The sequence below is a fragment of the Macaca fascicularis genome, chromosome 16 (genome assembly GCF_037993035.2).
Source record: "Macaca fascicularis isolate 582-1 chromosome 16, T2T-MFA8v1.1".
Classification (NCBI taxonomy): Eukaryota; Metazoa; Chordata; class Mammalia; order Primates; family Cercopithecidae; genus Macaca; species Macaca fascicularis.
The window spans coordinates 88,723,932-88,744,511 of record NC_088390.1 but is presented as its reverse complement, the minus strand read 5'-3'; the positions used below and the strand labels follow the sequence as shown (position 1 = coordinate 88,744,511).

General features: G+C 57.3%; 1 long non-coding RNA gene across 2 annotated transcripts; it reads right to left on the bottom strand.

Annotated features, from left to right (window-relative positions):
* Positions 1–18,432: 18,432 nt before the first annotated feature.
* Positions 18,433–19,976, bottom strand: LOC135967797 (uncharacterized). 2 transcript variants are annotated; one of them, XR_012426378.1, is made up of 2 exons: positions 19,315–19,976; positions 18,433–19,100 (listed from the first exon to the last, which is right to left on the bottom strand). It is a non-coding gene; the product is annotated as an uncharacterized lncRNA (long non-coding RNA). The 2 variants fall into 2 exon arrangements; XR_010582082.1 differs by having other exon boundaries at positions 18,433–19,096.
* Positions 19,977–20,580: the final 604 nt, after the last annotated feature.

Genomic DNA, 20,580 nt, shown 5'->3' with positions numbered 1-20,580 from the left:
GTAATAATCTAGAATCAAAATTCTAGATGGTACCAACGTCATGGAGAGAGGGAGGCGGAGACCGAGGGATGTGGCAACATGTGGAGACACTTCTCCTGTCACAAACAGGATGTAGATGAAGATGAGATTTAGAAATCAAGCTGGGCAGCCGGGTGCCGTGGCTCACACCTGTAATCCCAGCGCTTTGGGAGGCCGAGGTGGGTGGATCACTTGAGGTCAGAAGTTGGAGACCAGCCTAACCAACGTGGTGAAACCCTGTCTTTACTAAAAAATACAAACATTAGCCGGGTGTGGTAGAAGGTGCCTGTAATCCCAGCTACTCGAGGGACTGAGGTGGGAGAATCACTTGAATCCGGGAGGCGGAGGTTGCAGTGAACCAAGATCGTGCCATTGCACTCCAGCCTGGGCAACAGAGTGAGACCCTGTCTCTAAATAAATAAATAAATAAATGTAAAGATTCAACAATTTGTTGTCTACAGAAGACATCTATTTTTTTTCTTTTCTTTCTTTCCCTTTTTTTTTTGAGACAAGGTCTCACTGTCGCCCAGGCTGGCGTGCAGGGGCTCAATCATGGCTCTGTGTAGCCTCGCCCTCCCAGGCTTAAGCAATCCTCCTCCCTCAGCCTCCTGAATAGCTGAGACTACAGGTGTGCACCACCACGCCCAGCTAATTTTTTTTTTTAATTATTTGTAGAGACTGGTCTCACTGTGTTGCCCAGGCTGATCTCAAACTCCTGGCCTCAAGCGATCCTCCCACCTCAGCCTCCCAAAGTGTTGTGATTACAAGCATGAGCCACCACGCCTGTAAACACACCTTAAACAAAAGGACACCAATGGGTTGGAAATAAAAGGATAGGAAACTTACGAGGCAGATGGGAACCAGAAGAAAACAAAAGTTATCAATCTTATGTTCTGACAAAATGGAACAATAGAATAAGATACAACCAACACGAACACAGGTGAAACTAAAGATAAAGACAAAATATGCAAACCAGGAATGATGGAACTACAGAGAAAAACAGATACACCACCCATTTAAGCCCAAGCTTTTAACGTGCTCCTTCAGATCTAAGTCATGAAATTAGTTAACATGGACCTCTACGCTTGTGAAACAGAAAACAGATACTAGCATCAGTGTATGTGAAACCTTGTTTAAATGCTCATTTACTGTCATCAGGAACTAAGCAAGACGATGAGAACGAGGCTGGGCGCGGTGGCTCACACCTGTCATCCCAGCACTTTGGGAGGCCAGTTGAGTCCAGGAGTTCCAGACCAGCCTGGGCAACATGGCGAAACCCAGTCTCTACAAAAAATACAAAAATTAACCAGGCGTGGTGACGCGTGCCTGTAATCCCAGCTACTCGGGAGGCTGAGGTGGGGGCATCCCTCGAGCCCAGGGTTTGAAGTTGCAGTGAGCTGAGATTGTGCCACTGCACTCCAGCCTGGGTGACAGAACAAGGCCCTGTCTGAAGAGGAAGAGGAAGAGGAAGAGGAAGAAGAAGAAGAAGAAGAAGAAGAAGAAGAAGAAGAAGAAGAAGAAGAAGAAGAAGAAGAAGAAGAGAATAACACTTCTTAGTTCCTCCACACCCTAAGATAACCATACTTGACCACACAGACAGGCAGGAAGCTGCCTCTGGGGTCTCGCACACGGTGTGGTAACGGAAGCCTGCACGCAGGGCAGTGCAGAGGGTCGGGGGAGCAGCTGCTCAGCAAAGCCGAGCCTCAGCTTCTACAAATTGAGGGGGCTGTCTAAGAAAATAAAAAATTAGAAATAAAAAATTATGTACACAAGCGAATGTTTATTTAGAATGAGAAAATCTCAAATTTTTAAAAAGTATCAACAATATCCAGGAAATAACAATATTTTTAAGTTAACGGGCGCCACAGGTTGTATTTTTGCTGCTTCATTTTGCTGCCTGCTCTCTGGCCGCCTCTTCAGATGGCCACGGTGTCGTGACATTTGTTCCCCTCCAGAGGCTCTGAGGGAGGACGGGCTCCGGGCCTCTCCCAGCTCCTGGGGCTGCCAGCGGCCCTGGAGCTCCCGGCTTGTGGCTGCGCCACTCCAGTGGCTGCCTCCATCGTCATGTGGCCTTCTCCCGGGCCTGTGGTTTCTCTCTTCACATCAGGACACCAGCCGTGTGGGACTCAGGGCCATCCAGTAACTCAACTGGATGACAATTGCCAAGACCCTGTTTCCAAATAAGGCCCCATTCAGAGGTTCCAGGTGGACACGAATCTCGGGGGACACTATTCAATCCAGGGCGACATCCCTCCCTCGGACAGCTGGAAAGAATATCCTCAGTTTTGGAGCCACTGCACAGCCATCAGCAGACCCCACTAAGCTAAGCCCAGCTAAACACCCAGCTCAGCGTCCCTCAGCCGGGCCCCAGAAATGCTCTGGGCACCTGATGCCAGAGGAGATGGCAGTCTGGACCAACCGCTGTCAAGACAGCTTGAGCAAATTGTATACAACCCCTTGCCAGGCCCCGTCCAGGGCCTTCAGAGGGCTGAGGTCTGCAGTCAGGTGTTTCAGGGTGAAAGGGCCCCAGCCAGGTCCAGCCAGACAGGCTGCCTCGAGGAGCCGGGGGGTGTGCACAGCGTCGAAGGCCCTGAAGGTGGGGTTGTTATTTCTGTGTGCCGTGTCGCAGGGCGCCAGCGACAATCCCACGTCAGAGACCCCGTCTGCTGCAGCTTCGCCAAGGGTCGACCGGAACTCAGGGGCAGGCCTGAGACCACCCCCCAGCCCCATGGCAGGAATTTCCAGCCCCCAGCCTTCCACGTGCCCCGTTTGCCCCGGAGCCAGTGCTGGGCCTCCCCGGGCACGAGGACGCCCAGTTGAGTGGTAATGGGAGCTTGAGGCCTGAGTAACATCCTCAAAACCAAATGCCAGGTTAGGAGCAAAGCTGGAGCCAGGAGTAGGTTCTTGTTCCTCGGAATAAGTGACTTTTACACTCATTCAGCTTTTTTTTTTTTTTTTTTGAGACAAGGTCTCTCTCTGTCGCCTGGGCTGGAGAGCAATGGCGCCATCACAGGTCACTGCAGCCTCCACCTCCTGGGCTCAAGTGATCCTCCTGCCTCAGCCTCCCAAACAGCTAGGACTACAGGTGCACATCACCACATCAGGCTAATTTTTTTTCTGTGGTGGTGGTATGGTCTCTCCATGTTGCCCAGGCTGATCTCAAACTCCTGTGCTCAAGCAATCCACCCACCTCAGCCTCCCAAAGTGCTGGGATTATGGGTGTGAGCGACTGCACCCAGCCTCATTTCCAAAGTGCTGGGATTACTGGTGTGAGCCACCGCGCCCAGCCTCATTCAACAAACACTGACTCAGTGGCTCCTTTGCCCAGGGTGGTGGTCTAGGTGCTGGGGATACAGCAGAGAATAAACAAACTCGGGGTCTTGTCCCAGGGCCCTGGGGGAGGCAGGGCGATAAGTGATATCCGTAAGCAGCATCTGAGGTGCTGGGCAGCGAGGGAGCTGATGAGAGGACAGTAGGAGAGCTATGAGGGGTTGGGAGGAGGGGAGGGCGCAATGCCAGGGCCCAAGCCAGGGGCCAGCCTGGGAGCACCAGGGCCGTGTCCAGGAGAGGGACAGGAGGGCCGAGGTACTGGGGCGGGTGCTCACAGTGTGTTTGCTGAACTGGCTGGAGGCACAAGTGCAAGAAGGGGAGGTGGGACAGGTGGATGAGGTGGGTCAGGTGGGTCGGGTGGATGAGGTGTGTTGGGTGGATGAGGTGGGACAGGTGGGTCAGTTGGGTCGGGTGGGTCAGGTGGATCAGGTGGATGAGGTGGGACAGATGGGTGAGGTGGGACAGGTGGGTGAGGTGGGACAGGTGGATGAGGTGGGACAGGTGGGTCAGGTGGATCAGGTGGATGAGGTGGGACAGATGGGTGAGGTGGGACAGGTGGGTCAGTTGGGTCGGGTGGGTTAGGTGGATCAGGTGGATGAGGTGGGACAGATGGGTGAGGTGGGACAGGCGGATGAGGTGGGACAGGTGGGTCAGGTGGATCAGGTGGGTGAGGTGGGACAGGTGGGTGAGGTGGGACAGGTGGGTGAGGTGGGACAGGTGGGTCGGGTGAGTCGGGTGGGTCAGGTGTGTTGGGTGGATGAGGTGGGACAGGTGGATCAGGTGGATGAGGTGGGACAGATGGGTGAGGTGGGACAGGTGGGTGAGGTGGGACAGGTGGGTCAGGTGGATCAGGTGGATGAGGTGGGACAGATGGGTGAGGTGGGACAGGTGGGTGAGGTGGGACAGGTGGATGAGGTGGGACAGGTGGGTCAGGTGGATCAGGTGGATGAGGTGGGACAGATGGATGAGGTGGGACAGATGGGTGAGGTGGGACAGATGGGTGAGGTGGGACAGGTGGGTCAGTTGGGTCGGGTGGGTTAGGTGGATCAGGTGGATGAGGTGGGACAGATGGGTGAGGTGGGACAGGCGGATGAGGTGGGACAGGTGGGTCAGGTGGATCAGGTGGGTGAGGTGGGACAGGTGGGTGAGGTGGGACAGGTGGGTGAGGTGGGACAGGTGGGTCGGGTGAGTCGGGTGGGTCAGGTGTGTTGGGTGGATGAGGTGGGACAGGTGGGTCAGTTGGGTCGGGTGGGTTAGGTGGATCAGGTGGATGAGGTGGGACAGATGGGTGAGGTGGGACAGGTGGGTGAGGTGGGACAGGTGGGTGAGGTGGGACAGGTGGGTCAGGTGGATCAGGTGGATGAGGTGGGACAGATGGGTGAGGTGGGACAGGTGGATGAGGTGGGACAGATGGGTGAGGTGGGACAGATGGATGAGGTGGGACAGGTGGGTCAGGTGGATCAGGTGGATGAGGTGGGACAGATGGGTGAGGTGGGACAGGTGGGTCAGTTGGGTCGGGTGGGTCAGGTGGATCAGGTGGATGAGGTGGGACAGATGGGTGAGGTGGGACAGGTGGGTCGGGTGAGTCGGGTGGGTCAGGTGTGTTGGGTGGATGAGGTGGGACAGGTGGGTCAGTTGGGTCGGGTGGGTCAGGTGGATCAGGTGGATGAGGTGGGACAGGTGGGTGAGGTGGGACAGGTGGGTGAGGTGGGACAGGTGGGTGAGGTGGGACAGGTGGATGAGGTGGGACAGGTGGATGAGGTGGGACAGGTGGGTCAGGTGGATCAGTTGGATGAGGTGGGACAGATGGGTGAGGTGGGTCGGCTGGTACAGGTGAGACAGGTAGGTGAGGTGGGAAGCTGGGCCACACGTTCTCTCTGGGAGAGGTGAGAGAAAGCTTCAGGTCTGTGCAGATGGCCCTGAGGGCTTGGAGTGCAGCCAGGGCCCTGCTCGTCATTTTCTGGGCACTGGGTTCCAGGGTCCTGGGCCCAGAGAATGGGTGCCGTCCCGGATGAGGTCAGCAGGGCAAGGTTGGGGAAGCACCTGCTCGGGCCATTGTGCTCCTGAATCAAGTACCTGGGGGTGAGCAAAATGTTCCCTTCCCCGCCGCCACCACCACCACCACACAAAGGCAAAGGGACGAATGTCCGGGGCTGCCTGAAGGCCTCTGGGGCTGCACCATGCAGGCAGGGGCCTCCCAAGGCAGGGGTCACAGGTGGGGGTCACAGGTGGGAGGTCACAGGTGGGGGGGTCACAGTGGGGGTCACAGGTGGGGGGTCACAAGTGAGGGGGTCACAGGCAGAGGTCACAGGCAGGGGGTCACAGGCGGGGGGGTCACAGTGGGGGTCACAGGCAGGGATCACAGGTGGGGGTCACAGGTGGAAGTCACAAGTGGGGGTCACAGGTGGGGGTCAGTGGTGGGGGGTCATAGGCAGAGGTCACAGGTGGCGGTCACTAGTGGGGGTTACAAGCGGGGGTCTCAGGCAAGGGTCACAGGTGGGGGTCACAGGTGGGGGATTACAGGTACGGGTCACAGGTGGGGGGTCACAGGCAGGGGTTACAGGCAGGGGGGTCACAAGTGGGGGGTCACAGGTGGGGGGTCACTGGTGGGGGGTTACATGTTGGAGTCACAGGTGGGGTCACAGGTGGGGGGTCACAGGTAGGGAGGTCACAGATGGAGGTCACAGGCAGAGGTTACAGGCGGGGGGGTCACAAGTGGGGGCATCACTGGTGGGGGGTTACAGGTTGGGGGTCACAGGCCAGGGTTACAGGTTGGGGTCACAGGTGGGGGTCATACGTAGGGGTTACAGGTGGGGGTCACAGATTGCGGGTAACAGGTGGCGGGTCACTGATGGAGGGGTTACAGGTGGGGGTCACAAGTGGGGTCACAGGTCAGGGGTCACAGGTGGGAGTCACAGATGGAGGTCACAGGCAAGGGGATCACAAGTGGGGGATCACAGATGGGGTCACAGGTGGGGGATCACAGATGGGGTCACAGGTGGGGGTCACAGGTGGGGGGTCTCAGGTGGGGGTCACAGGCAGGGGGTCACAGGTGGGGGTCACAGGTGGGGGGATCACAGCTGGGGGGTCACAGGTGGGGGGTCACAGGTGGGGGGTTGCAGCTGGGGGTCACAGCTGGGGGTTACAGGCGGGGGAATCACAGGTTGGGGGGTCACCCATTCTCTCCATTTTCCACTTGTCTACTGTCAGCCTCTGCCTGGTGGAAAGGGGTTACCAATGCTGTTGGGAAAATAGCCTCAGAGGACAGGACAGGGAATCACACTGTGGCCTGGGCAGCTGGAGTGGGGACCGGGAGCTGGTGGTGGACGTGGGGAAGACAGGAACGGAGGAGGGAGAAGGAAGGGGATAAGGGGGCAAGGAGCAGAGGGGCGGGGAGCAGGGGGAAGGGAGGGGATGGATGGGGCCGGGCCACCCCCGGGCTCGCAGAGTCAGCAGGGAGAACACACATCGGCTCGGCTCCCACAGGCGTGGGTCGGCCAGAACCCGGCAGCCGGGAGGCGGGGAGCCTGGGGCTCTTGGTGCTCAGAGGCCAGGGGGCCTCAGAGGGCAGCTGGAAGAAAGGCAGGAGCTACGCAGAGGGGCACTAGCCTCCCTGTGATAGGGCTGGGTCGCATCTGCTCTTCTCTCCTCCCTCCCTCCCCTCCCCTCCACTCCCCTCTCGTTCCCTCCCCTGACAAGCCCCCCTCCCCCAGGGCTCCTTCTCCTTCCCACCCCCAGCCCCAGGGGCTCCTCCGCTCCCCCATTTGCTTGAATGGTGAAGGACGGTGGGGTGGGCTGACGGTTGGACGGCTGCCGGGCCGGGAGCTGCTGTCCGGCTGAGGCTCTCAATCTGCCCTGCGTCCAGCGGGCAGCCTCCGAGACCCCCAAGCCTCCCAGTCTCCAGGCTGTGGCAGGTGGCTGGCCTGCTCGGAGACACCCCTGGGCCTGGGGCTTCTCATGTGCCCCCGAGCACATCCACCTTTCTCTCAGGTTCAAGCCAGCAGCTTCACCCCATTGTTTAATGCATTTAATCTTCATGGGCCTGCAGGGAGCCAGAGAGACCCTGCCTCTCCTTTAACGAAACCAGGCCTGAGCCAGGAAGAGGTGGCCCAGGCCAGGACAGCGAGGTCTGAGGGGCAACCGCCTGCCCCAGGTAACCATGATGGGGAAGGAGAGTTCCTCTCTGGAGAGACCTCACCTCCCCCACCCTGTACAAATGGGGAGTCGCCACCAGGGCCTGTGGCCACAGCTGGATGAGCTCTTCAGGAGCTGTGCAGGTTGGAGGAGTGGCGCAATGCAGTGCAAAGACCCGCAGGACATGGTGCCCCCTGACACAGGGACACGGGCACCAGAGGCCAGGGCCACCACAAATGGCCAGGGCTGTTCCCACACTCAGCCTGCCTACCCCAGGTGCCCCATACCTTGAGACCAAACAGTGGGTGTCCCGCCCCTAGCTGGGGAAACAGCCTGCACCGTCCTGTGCATGAACTCTTGGTGCTTCCTGAGTTGAAGATCAAAGTCTGCCCTAGACCACGGAGGAAGATGCCAGAAACCGGGGGAGGGTGAGGACGCTGTGGGCGCTGGCCACACAACTGCCCCTCTCCTTCCTCACCCACAGACTGGGCTGCTGTGGGATGTGGGAAATGGCTCCCAGAGGCCTGAGCAGAAGGCCAGGCTCCAAGGCTGGAGTGCCTGGCCATCCGTGGCCACAGAGGGAAAGCCGTGGTGCAGAGGCGTGGAGCCGGCCAGACCCACGCCCCCTGCTCAGCATGGTCAAGCTGAGGCTCGGGCCGGGGCTGACCCGCCGGGGGCTGAGCTTCCTGTTTTTCACGGTGGGCACGGAGGCGGCATCCTGCCTCTCTTTCTCTTCTGCCACAGCATTCACCCCGGAGCAGGGCTCCAAACCACCGCCCGCCCCTGGCCTGGGCCTCCAGCAGGCGCCCCCGCTACCTGGGACACCTCCACCCACGGCAGGACTCCCCATCCTAAGACCCCCGCCTGGGTTTCTACCCCAGCAGCCCCTGACGGCCCCTGTCATGAAGGATGGAACTTCCCAGCCCTGCTAAAGGCTCAGCACCCAAAAGACCACCTTCAGCTTTGGGCCCAGCCACTCCCAGTCCCACAGTGCAGGCCAGGAGAGGGCGACCCAGACAGAGGACACCCGGCCTGCCTCAGGCCTCCTGGATCACGACGCCGGTGGGTGACTTGGAAGAGGGCTTCTCTGGGGAGGGGCCCCAAGCCCCATGGAAGTGGTTTTGCTCGGGTGAGGGGCTGCATCCCCTCCCAGGAGCAGGAGCTGGGAGCCAGGTCCTGGGACTGCACCAGGAGAGGGTCACTGCCGGTGCTGGCTGGCTGACTGAGACCCCAGGCTCTGGGACCAGGCTGCCCCGCTCCCTGCATCTACCCTCACCCTGAGCTTCAGAAACCTCAGTACAAGGGAGTGATCTGCAAAGGGACCTGGGCTTTTCCAACTCCCTCTCCCTGTGGCAGGCCCTAATTTCACATTTTCTGGCCTTCAAAGTCCCAGCCTGGGAAGCTGAAGAGACCCACTTCTCATTAAGGCCTTGGGCCTGGCCACTCGGCCACTGGCCTCCTTGAGCACACCTCACACTCGGAGAAGGGGCTGAGCAGCCTCTGTGGACGGGTAAACCGCGTTCCCACCAGTGCAGACACCACTTCCTACCCTGCGCGGAGGCCCTGTGCCAGCTGCTGTTTAGCTTCCCAGAGAGCCAGCCCCACCCAACCCCTCCTTGAAGACAAGAGGGGTCTGAGAAGAGCAGTGGCGGGGGGCCCCAGAAATTGGGGTCCCTGCGGGGGAGACAGGGTGTGTGCGAAGTGGAGTACAGGGCATGTGGGGTAGCCCCCTTCTCACCGAGATGTGAGAAGGTCCAGGCCCTCCCTGGCACTCCCAGGAGAGACCACCTTGACCCTCAGAGTCCTCTACCGTTTCTCTCCACATCCTCAGCGGGGCAGGACCGAGACCTCAGATTCCCCAGGCCCCAGGCGCCTGCCTTTCCCACACTTGGGGGTGGTGGCTGGGGACCGGGCTAGTCTGCACAGGCTCCCTACTGCTCTCCCAGCTCCATGGGCCCCAACCTCCCTGCTGAGGGCTGTCACTTGCCAGGCTGGGGGAACATGGGCCAGAGAGCAGGGGTCCACCCCGGAAGCCCCGGCACCCCTGCCATCTCTGGGACCAGCTAGGGGGCCCCAGCACAGACATGCACCCCCTGGTCCTAGTCACCAAGCTCTGTGCGGGGGACCTTGAGACAGCACAGTGGGGGGCCTTGAGACGGACAAAGTGACCACATTGTTCCCAGAGCTGCCAGGAAGGACATTGTGTGCACCCAGGGCTGGCTCTCAGGCATGCTGGGACCCCTGCCCGGGCCCTCTCTCCACACCAACCCAGGGCTCCAGGGCCCCTGCCCCTTTCCCGCCATCACGAGCCACCCCTTCCACTGCCCTCAACACCCTGATGAGAAAACCTGTGTCACTTTCTTCCCCCCTCCCCGGGAAAGCCCTGAGCTCAGCCTGTGCTGATGTGACCCCTGGCCCTGCTCCCTGGTGTCTGGGCTGAACCCGACTGCCCACCCAGCCATCCAGTGCCCTGTGGCCGGAGGTCCCCAGGGATGCACTTCAGCAGTTCCCCTCCTGCCCAGCCCACCCCTCCTGGCCCTTTCCCCGCCTCGGTCCATCAGCCAGGTCACCTCAGTGCCCCCCGATCTCCTTGCTGGGCACATCTGGGTTTGTGGGACCTGAGGCTTCTCCACGTCCAGGGGGTAAGGGAGAGGCCCAGGAGGCAGCTTCCGTCACACACGCCCTGCACACCTCCCCCTGGCCTGCCTGGACCCCCTTCCTCTCTGCTGGAATCTTCTGGGCCAGCCCCAGCCTGCCCTGACCCAGGGTGGGCCTGCCTCTGAGGCCTCTACTGCCGGAAGGCAGCCCTGGCGGGTGGCCTCCTAGCACCGTGGGCTGAGCACCCTGCAGGAGCAACGCCAGCTGCGCCGGGCCGGCCCCGGGCCGAGAAGGGCTGCTTGCCCTCTGGTGGCGGGACAGGGCATGGGCGGGAGACTGCCTGCCAGAGCTTCCTGGCCTGCAAGGGAGTTGGGCTAACAGGTGGGGAAACTGAGGTCCAGAGGTAGCAGAGACTTTTGACAAGAGTTGGAGCCTTCCTCCCCGCCCTCAAGGTGAACTCCCAGTGGGCTGAGCGGTCATGGACCAACAGGAAGGTCCCCCCAGGGCTGTTGCCCTCTCACAGAGAAACCTGCATCCCACACATTCTGCACGATTTGGGGAGAGTCCAGGGTTAGGAAGTCCAGAGTATGGGAAATTTTTTTTTTTTTTTGAGACGGAGTCTCGCACTCTCGCCCAGGCTGGAGTGCAGTGGCGCCATCTCGGCTCTCTGCAACCTTTGACTCCCTGGTTCAAGCGATTCTCCTGCCTCAGCCTCCTGAGTAGCTGGGGTTACAGGCACGTGCCACCACACCCAGCTAAATTTTGTATTTTTAGTAGAGACGGGGTTTCACCATGTTGGCCACGATGGTCTCAATCTCCTGACCTCGTGATTCACTTGCCTCGGCCTCCCAAAGTGCTGGGATTACAGGTGTGAGTCACTGCGCCCAGCCCAGAGTATGGGACTTTAAGAGCCAGCCTGAGAGCTGGGTTTTGTTGGGAGCAGCAAGGCTCACACCCCAAAGTCAGCGGTGTGTGGAACTTCATGGGACAGCAGGCAAGCAGCTCATCTTCTCAGCACATGGAGAGCTCCCAAAGCCACTAAGGAAGAGAAGAAGGCACGGTCCGGTCTCAAACAAGATAACAGCTTAGATACCTGTGAAAATGCCTGACTGCACTCATCGTCACAGAAATGCAAAGTGCAATTTTCACCCATGAAATTGTAAGCTTCAAAAATCCGTAGTCCAGTATTGATGACAGCGTGGGAACGTGGACAGTCTCCTATATCAGGTTCTGGTCACAGAATAGAAGAGGAATGCACACAACACAAGAAGAGAATAGCAACCCGGCCAACGCAGGACTCAGCCTGTAACCCCAGCACTGTGGGGGGCCGAGGCAGGAGGATCCCTCAAGCCCGGGAGTTCCAATCCAGCCTGGTCAACATGGCGAAACCCCGTCTCTACTAAAAACACAAAAATTCACTGGGCATGGTGGCAGGCGCCTATAGTCCCAGCTACTCACTGGGGGCTGAGGCCGGAGGATCACTTGGGCTCCAGGAAGTTGAGGCTGCAATGAGCTATGATTCTGCCACTGCACTCCAGCCTGGGTGACAGAGTGAGACCCTGCCTTAAAAAAATAAAGACAAGAAGGCTGGGCATGGTGGCTCACACCTGTAATCCCAGCCCTTTGAGAGGCCGAGGCGGGAGGATCACTTGAGGTCAGGAGTTCAAGACCAGCCTGGCCAATGTGGTGAAACCCTATTTCTACTAAAAATACAAAAATTAGTTGGGCATGGTGGCAGGTGCCTGTAGTCCCAGCTACTCGGGAGGCTGAGGCAGGAGAATTGCTTGAACCCAGGAGGCAGAGGTTGCACCACTGCATTCCAGCCTATGCGGCAGAGTGAGACTCTGTCTCAAAAAAAAAAAAAAAAAGAAAAGAAAAGAAAGGAAAGGAAAATAGCTACCCACCAGAAAAGTGGCAGGCGCCTGAGGAGATGCAGAGGCCGGGACGTGCCCCTCACCGTGTCGCGGTCCTCGCAGCCTCAGAGCCTGGCCACCCCTTGGTCCGGTGAGGGAGAAAGACCCGACCGTGGCAGATGCTGTCCAGGTTTGGGGGCACCGAGTTCTGCTGCCCGGTGGAGGGGACAGGGGTCACTTTTCCGGCTTTGGAGAGGAAGACCTACGAGGTCATCGACCTGCATCCTGCCGTCCGTGTCTCAGAGGGGGCCAGAGAAAGCGCTGAGAAGGAGTCTGTGCGCTGTGGGAGACCCGTCATCCCAGACACTTGAAGGATGGCTGCAGACGTGTCTGAGGAAATGGCCCATCAAGCTCCGTGGTCAGTCCCTCAGCAGAGGGGCCGGGCCAGGCCCCAAGACGCTGTCAGTGCTGAATTTGTAAGGAACAAACACCGTAAAAAAAAACAAGGCTTGGTGAGTGCGTGGCCAGCAGCCTCCAATGTGTGCAGAGTATTAACGTGTCAGGGCTGAGTGTTCTGGGATTGCTCTAGAGGCTGGCAAGGGCTCCTGAACCAGTGGTTTCTGTCCTGCCGGTCTGTCAGGGTTGGAAAGTCCAAGCCGTAGGACCCAGTTTCCTTTCTTCGCTGATGTTTTTCTGCCAGAACATTGTGGGCCATTACTTGTCTTGAGCTGGAAGCGGTTTGTATTTACACCTGTAAATGCATCCATCCTTTTAATTTATGTAAGGGGTTTTTTGTTTGTTTTGTTTTGTTTTTTGAGACAGAGTCTTGCTCTGTTGTCCAGGCTGGAGTCCAGTGGCGCAATCTCAGTTCACTGCAACCTCTGCTTCCCAAGTTCAAGTGATTCTCCTGCCTCAGCCTCCCGAGTATCTGGGATTACAGGCGCCCGCCATCACACCCAGCTAATTTTTGTATTTGTAGTAGAGACAGGGTTTCACCATGTTGGCCAGGCTGGTCTCAAACTCCTGATCTCAAGCGATCTGCCTGCCTCGGCCCCCCAAAGTGCTAGGATTACAGGCGTGAGCCGCTGCACCTGGCCAAATTTTGGTTTTCTAATGTTAGGTGAGAACATTAGGCCCCAGTAACATGTCATTGTGTAAGGAAAAATAGAAGTGCTGCCGTAACCAAAAATAAATAAAAAATTAAAACAAGAACAAGCCGGCCTGAGTGTTGACGCTGTGAGTTCTTGGTGATAGCCGCGTATGTGAGGATTATTCTCCTCTCCACCCTCCCCTGCTCGTCTCAACCTTCCTGAAGTTAAGAACAGAGGGTAGGGGTGAGGGGTCTCCGTGGTGACCGCGAGAACAAGGTGGAGCCCCAGTCGGGACAGGGACTGGCTCCGAGTGAAGAAGCAGGGGGCGTCCTGTCACCCATTTGGGCGGAAAGAATACAGATGGTTCCAAGGAGGGGCGCGCACCTGTGCTGGCCTCCAAGGTCGCAGCAGGAGCCGGAGCCAGGGCTGCTTCTGGGCAGGAAGCGGAGCTGGAATTCCCATCGTCCAGCCCCTTCCACCTCTTGAATTTTTACCATGGACCTAGGGCCTCTTCTGGTTGGTTGGTTGGTGGGTTTGTTTTACCGAGTTACTCCTGGAAGGCTGGCGGGAACTTAGGCATTCACTTGGTTCTTTCCACGGCAATTGTGGGGATTTTATCTGCCTGGCCCAGGCTCAGTGTTGGAGACGGGACCCAAATCCCTGCCCCACTGCCCTCCCGCCGGCCTGCCCTGTGACCTCCAGCTCCCGCATGGCTTCCCAGAGACTCCTCAACCAGCCCCACAGACGCAGGAGGCCAAGGCCCCTTAACAAATCCCCCATTTTATAGAAACCTGCAGGTGCCCCCTAGAGCTTCTACTGCTCTGAACCGACCCTGGTGCATGGCATCGCCCTGTGTGCCCACCTGCTCCTCAGACAGACTTCTGCGATCTTCATGACCCCACATTCAATCCGCTGCAGGGCCTGAGGGCACCGTCTGGTGAGGGGCGTGCCCTGGGTCCCGTCCTCGGGGATTTTACCAACATTGGGTCACTGTGGACGCCTGGGGTTCTGGGGCTTTTGCCGACAGAGTGGAGAGCTCCTCTTTTTGAACCCGGTTTCCAGTCCCATCTCCCAGACTTCCGGCTTGTCACCCCAGGCCCTTCAGGAGTGAAAATCACAACCCCGCCCACTGGGTCCATCTGCAAGGCTGGAGCCAGCGTTCTGCAGGTGGACAGTGGCTGTCCTGTTTCCCAGAGCTCCCTGGGCCCCCCTGCTGCCCCCAGAGCCCTACTCTGCCTGCTGGCAGCCTCCCCCTCTCCTCTGCTGCCTTGGAAGGTGTGGGAGCCTCTGCCAGGTCCCACCTCTCCCTCATACCACACTCTCCCCTCTGTGCCCTTGCTCAGTCCCAGTCCCCTGGTCACATCGCAGGCAGCAGGCACTCACATTGCCTCTGCCAGCCCCAGAGCCCAGCCCTGGGCACCTCCACCACCTACGGGGTCCTCAACTGTAGCTCTGTTCCTTGAGGGCTGTGGAAGGCCACTCTGGCTGGAGTGAGCCGCCAGGTCCAGGGATGCCCTGTGGGGGCAGGGAGGAGCTTGGAGCTGGGCGAGAGGCATCCTCAGGAAGGTTGCCCAGTCGCTCGCTGCAGCTCTGGGGTTTGGCAAAATTTCCACTCTGCCGGGATGGTGTTTGTGTGATCATTTCCTTGCAATGACGTGGTTTCCACTGCTCGCGGTCCCCGGGGCATGTCATCCCTCCCAGCTCATGACTTCCGGGTAGATGGTGCCAGGAACTTACTGAAGGAGACAATCGGGGTGTTTGATGGAAACCTGTCCCTCAGGGCAAGCATCTGGGGTGGGGACACAGTACACACAGCCTCCAACAAACACGCGGAGCCCGGAAGGGGCTCAGGCCCAAGTGAACCCTCCCCAGACCCGCTCCCCACACGCACACACACAAGCTTCCTACGCACACACGTTCCCGCACCACACGCCCGCCCCAGCCCTGCGTGACTGTTCCCCAGCCTCGCCCCTCCTGGCCGGCCGCTCCTGCTCCAGCACCTCCTCCTCCTCCCAGCCTCACTGGTTCAGCCTTGCTGAGCAATCAGCTCTTCTGGCCTCTGTCCAGGAGGAACCTGGGGCCAGGCACTTCCCGCACACGGCACAGCAGCTCTCACCTCACTGTACCGGGAACTGCAGATGAGTCTCTGTTTTTATATTTCGTCAACGTATGAATAATTTACAAATGTAAACACAAGGACAATAAGAAAAACCTTCATTAAAATGTTTAATGTGAATGTAAGCACAGAAAACCTTCTTGTACCCGTAGCCAGTAAGCACAGACGTCTTAAGCAAAGAAGAAAGCCCTTCTGCTCACGTGAGTTGTGGTCCAGGGGCTGGTCACGAAATGGTGTGTGATGACGTCCTTCCTGCCACCAACTGCAGGAGAAATCCACTGCTTGCTCACCGATCACCTCCAGGAGAAATCCACCGTCCGCTCACTCACCGATCACTGCCTAGGACGTTGTGTGTCCCCCACTGCTGCCGTCACCGGCCACGGGCTCCTGGCTCCGTCTGACTCGTCTTCTCCCACCAGGTTTCTTCGCTTTGCCACTGTGGGCAGCAGTTGGAGGATCCTGAGCTCTCGGCTGTGTCCTCATTCCACCTCGAAGAGGATGCAGGACCCAGGGCAGCTTGTGGCAAAGCTGCAGGGTGGCACGGTGTTGGGTCATCCTTCCAGAATGCTCTCATTTCTTAGGATTCCAGTCGTTGTGGCATAGCTGGGAGCCACGGATGCGTGATAATTCCCAGGATGATGGACTATAGCAGACATCTCATGATAGGAAAGCCAAGACCACCAGGATGCCTGAGTCATATGTTTTATAGGTTTATGAGATGTTTTTCTGCCTGACAAGATTCGTGTTCTTGGGTCAGGATAGGATGCGTTTTACTCTATTAGAAAAGCAAAAGTAACTTTGTGTTCTCTTTGCACTTTGGAAGACCCATAAGAATATTAAACTCGTAAGGTTATCAATCTGTACAAAAGAACTGCTCCAAAAAGCCATTCCAGAACTAGCTTCATGGGGTGCTGGGGGAAGGGGGATGGGAAGGAAGGATGGGAGGACAAAGGGGAGGCTGAGGCGGGTGGAGAGGAGGGAGGCAGGGGCGGCCAGCAGCTGGCAGGCGGTTGGGAGCTCAGGGTCGGGGGCTTCCAGGCATCGTGCAAGCTAATGTTTACATCCCCAGGCAGAAATCGGAATATAGGCTCTTTTCATATGTAACATTTCATTTGGCCTACTTGACAGATGGTTAAATAAAATGTCCATTAAACCTCATCACTACTGAGTTGCTAATACTCTCCTTGCAACATGGCTAAAACCAGCAGTGGAGGGAGCTGCCCAGAACCAGGAGACCGGAAAGCCATCCTTAGCAACGTCACCTGCAACACAATTTAAGTGGTGCCTTTTAGGCCAACTGCACTGTTGGTATTTTACCCAAGGTTTTGGGGCAGAGAGGCATTGGAAGATTCCTTTTCCAGATCATAAGCCACTTCAAACACCCTCCTGTAATAGTTCATTTCCAATAAAATGCCACTAGGGCAGCATGAGTCACTGCAGTCAAGGTATGGAACCTGCCTAAGTGTCCGTCAATGAATGAATGGATAACGAAAAATGCCAGGTCTGTCCTGCAGACCCTGGCCGATGGGTGAAATGAGTACTCAGACACAGGTATGCAGTGTAAGAGCAGCTAGGGGGCTGCCTGGCTCTAGTGGCCAGAGAGCAGCTCGGAGAAGCTGGAACTGCTTGCTTTGTTTTTTTGAGACGGAGTCTTGCTCTGTCGCCCAGGCTGGAGTGCAGTGGCGTGATCTTGGCTCACCACAAGCTCCGCCTCCTGGGTTCATGCCACTCTCCTGCCTCAGCCTACCGAGTAGCTGGGACTACAGGTGCCTGCCACCATGTCCAGCTAATTTTTTTATATTTTAGGTAGAGATGGGGTTTAGCCAGGATGGTCTCGAACTCCTGACCTTGTGATCCACCTGCCTTGGCCTCCCAAAGTGCTGGGATTACAGGCGTGAGCCACTATGCCCGGCCACTGTCTGCTTTTATTCAGTGCAGGCGCAATGCCAAAAACCTAGAGGGCACACAACCTGTAGGTAATTAACATTTATTATTCCCCTTTCAGGGAACATTGCACACATGATCAAAGGTTAACATAAGTAACCTGGTTAACATAAGTAAACAAGCCTGTTTAAGATAAATTCCCCTACACTCCTTTGTACCAACTACTTGCCCTCTGCCTCAGAGTTCTAGGACAGCTGCCTTCAGCTATTCTCCGCCCGGGCTCTGCAGAACTTTCCACCCTCTCAGAAGGTTTGTGTCCTTTTCCTACAGTTATTCCCACAACTCTGACCCATCCGCCACAGAAAAAGCACATTTACACCTTAGAATACCATTGAACCTTTAAAAAGAAGGAAATCTTGTCATTGTTGACAACATGTATGAACCTGAAGGACATCACTAAGTGAGCCAGGCACAGAAAGACAAATTTGCATGATCCACTGAAAAATATATGGAGTGCAAAAAAGCAGAATTTGTAGGAGACAGTAGAATGGTGGTTACCAGGCTGGGCACGGGGGTTGACGTCTGTAATTCCAGCACTTTGGGAGGCTGAGGCAGGTGGATCACCTGACGTCAGGAGCTTGCGATCAGCCTGGCTAACATGATGAAACCCCATCTCTACTAAAAATACAAAAATTGGCCTGGCACAGTGGCTCACACCTATAGTCCCAGCACTTTGGGAGGCCAAGGCAGGTGGATCACCTGAGGTCAGGAGTTTGAGACCAGCCTGACCAACATGGTGAAACCCCATCTCTACTAAAAATACAAAAATTAGCCAGGCGTGCTAGTGCATGCCTGTAGTCCCAGCTACACAGGAAGCTGAGGCAGGAGAATCACTGGAACCCAGGAGGCGGAGGTTGCAGTGAGCTGAGATTGCGCCATTGCACCCCAGCCTGGGCGACGGAGTGAGACTCCATTTCAAAAAAATAAATAAAATAAAATGGCTACAACACACACACACACGCACGCTGGCATTACCAAGTGCTGTGAGGATGTGGAGGAAATGGAAGGCTCAGACTCCACTAGTAACATGGAAACAGCCATGTGGGAAAATCTGGCAACTTCTTATGAAACTTAACATATTCCTTTCCTTTGACCCACGCCTCAGTATCTGCCCAGAGAAATAAAAACATGTCCACACAAAGACTTCAAAAAGAAAGTCAACAGCAACTTTATTCTTTTTTTTTTTTTTTTTTTTTTTTTTTGAGACGGAGTCTCGCTTTGTCGCCCAGGCTGGAGTGCAGTGGCCGGATCTCAGCTCACTGCAAGCTCCGCCTCCCGGGTTCACGCCATTCTCCAGCCTCAGCCTCCCGAGTAGCTGGGACTACAGGCGCCCGCCACCTCGCCCGGCTAGTTTTTTGTATTTCTTAATAGAGACGGGGTTTCACCGTGTTAGCCAGGATGGTTTCGATCTCCTGACCTCGTGATCCGCCCGTCTCGGCCTCCCAAAGTGCTGGGATTACAGGCTTGAGCCACCGCGCCCGGCCAGCAACTTTATTCATGATTGCCAATAGCTAGAGACAGCTACAAGTGTCCATGAATTCAGCAGGTAAACACACTGGTGTGTTCACACTGGACTACTCGGTCATCAGAAGAACAAACTCCTGAGTCGTGAAACAACACAGATGAATCTCCAGAAACACGACGCTAAGGGAAACACGCCTTACACAAGGACATGTACCTGAAAGGACAAGATCCATTGGTAGGAACTCTTAGAACGGGGGAACCATAGTGGAGAAATCAGAGTAGGTGGCGTGGTAGCAGTGGACATAGAAGGGAAACGGGCATAAGAGAATTTTCTGGGGTGAGGGAAGGGTTCTATTTGTCTTGATAGCATCTTCGGTTACACAACTGTATTTGTTAAAACTCAGCAAATGGAGGCTGGGCATGGCGGCTCGCCTGTAATTCCAGTCCCTTCAGGAGGGTGAGGCAGGAGGATCGCTTGAAGCCAGGAATTTGAGGTTACTGTGAGCCATGATCACGCACTGCACTCCAGGCTGGGCCATAGAGCATGCCTGTCTTGAAAACAAAGAACCTCAGCGAATGTACAATTAAGTTTGTGCACTTGTTACAAACTTAACATTTAAAAACTACAAAAATTATATGCTACTGGTATGCACGCTGTTCAGGCGGTGAAGGATGCTGACATTTGCAATTTAATACTGTAACTAATATCGTTTAACTACAACAGCATAATAACAACGAGCGTAATAACGAGCACCTGCAGACCCACCTCCCGCAGCAAACCAGGTATTTCCAGTGACTTAGATCTACTCGTGTGCTTCTCCTGTCCCAGGCCCCGGAATGTGCAGCACGTTCTTGCTTTCCAGGACTACCCCCATGTGTGTGTACCTAAGTCAAATGTTTTATTTATCCATTTGTTTATTCAGAGACGGAGTCTCGCTCTGTCACCCAGGCCGGAGTGCAGTGGCACAATCGCGGCTCTCTGCACCCTCTGCCTCCCAGGTTCAAGCGACTTTCCTGCCCCAGCCTCCCGCGTCGCTGGGATTACAGGTGCCCGCCACCACGCCCGGCCTAAGTCACCAGTTTTACAGGGTGATGTTGATCTGCCTGACAAGCTGGGCGGATGCACGGGGCAGGTGAGGCCGCGACCGCGCAAACAGTGGCGGTCACCGCAGAATCCAGGCGGTGCTCATCGCAAACTCATTTCGACCTTGCCACATGTTTGACGTTCTTCATTAAACAAAACCCCCTGATCGGAACGCCCGTGGCCAGCGCGAAGGCGGGTCAGGGGAGCTGTCTGGGTCTTTTTTATTTTCCATCCTGGGGGACCCGCAGGCTGGTCCGCAGTGGCCCAGTTCTCCGCAGTCGGCCCCGGGCCTGACCCAGGCGCTGCCCCGGGCGGGGTCCGCAGCCCTGAACCCGCCCCTCCCTCCCCGCCCTCCCCTCTCCTCCTTACCCTCCCCTCCTCTTGCCCTCCTCTTCCCTCCCTTCCCCGCCCTCCCCTCCCCACCCTCCCCTCTCCTCCCCGCCCTCCCCTCTCCTCCCCTCCCCTCGCCCTCCCCGCCCTCCCCTCTCCTCCCCGCCCTCCCCTCCCCTCCCCGCCCTCCCCTCGCCCTCCCCTCCCCGCTCTCCCCTCCCCTCCCCGCCCTCCCCTCTCCTCCTTACTCTCTCCTCCCCTCCCCTCGCCCTCCTCTTCCCTCCTCGCAGCCCCAAAACCTGCGCCCCCCGCCCTGTCGCTGGACCCCTCCCGGCGCCCTCCCCTCCCCTCCCCGCACCAGCGCGCCCTCCCCTCTCCCACCCTTCTCCAACGCCCGCCTCCGCAGGGATGCGGCCCTAAGACTGGCAGGGAGCGCCGGTTCGACCCCTGCGCCCTAGCAACCCCTGCCCTCGCCGCTCTAGAGCGCGGGTCTCCCGGCCGGTCCCTCCCGGGTCTCCGTAGCCGGGATCGCCAGACCCTGCGAGCCGAAGCGCCCAGCCCCGCCCACTCCTGGCACATGACCCGGGCCTGGCCATTCACAGCGCAGCATCATCCAGC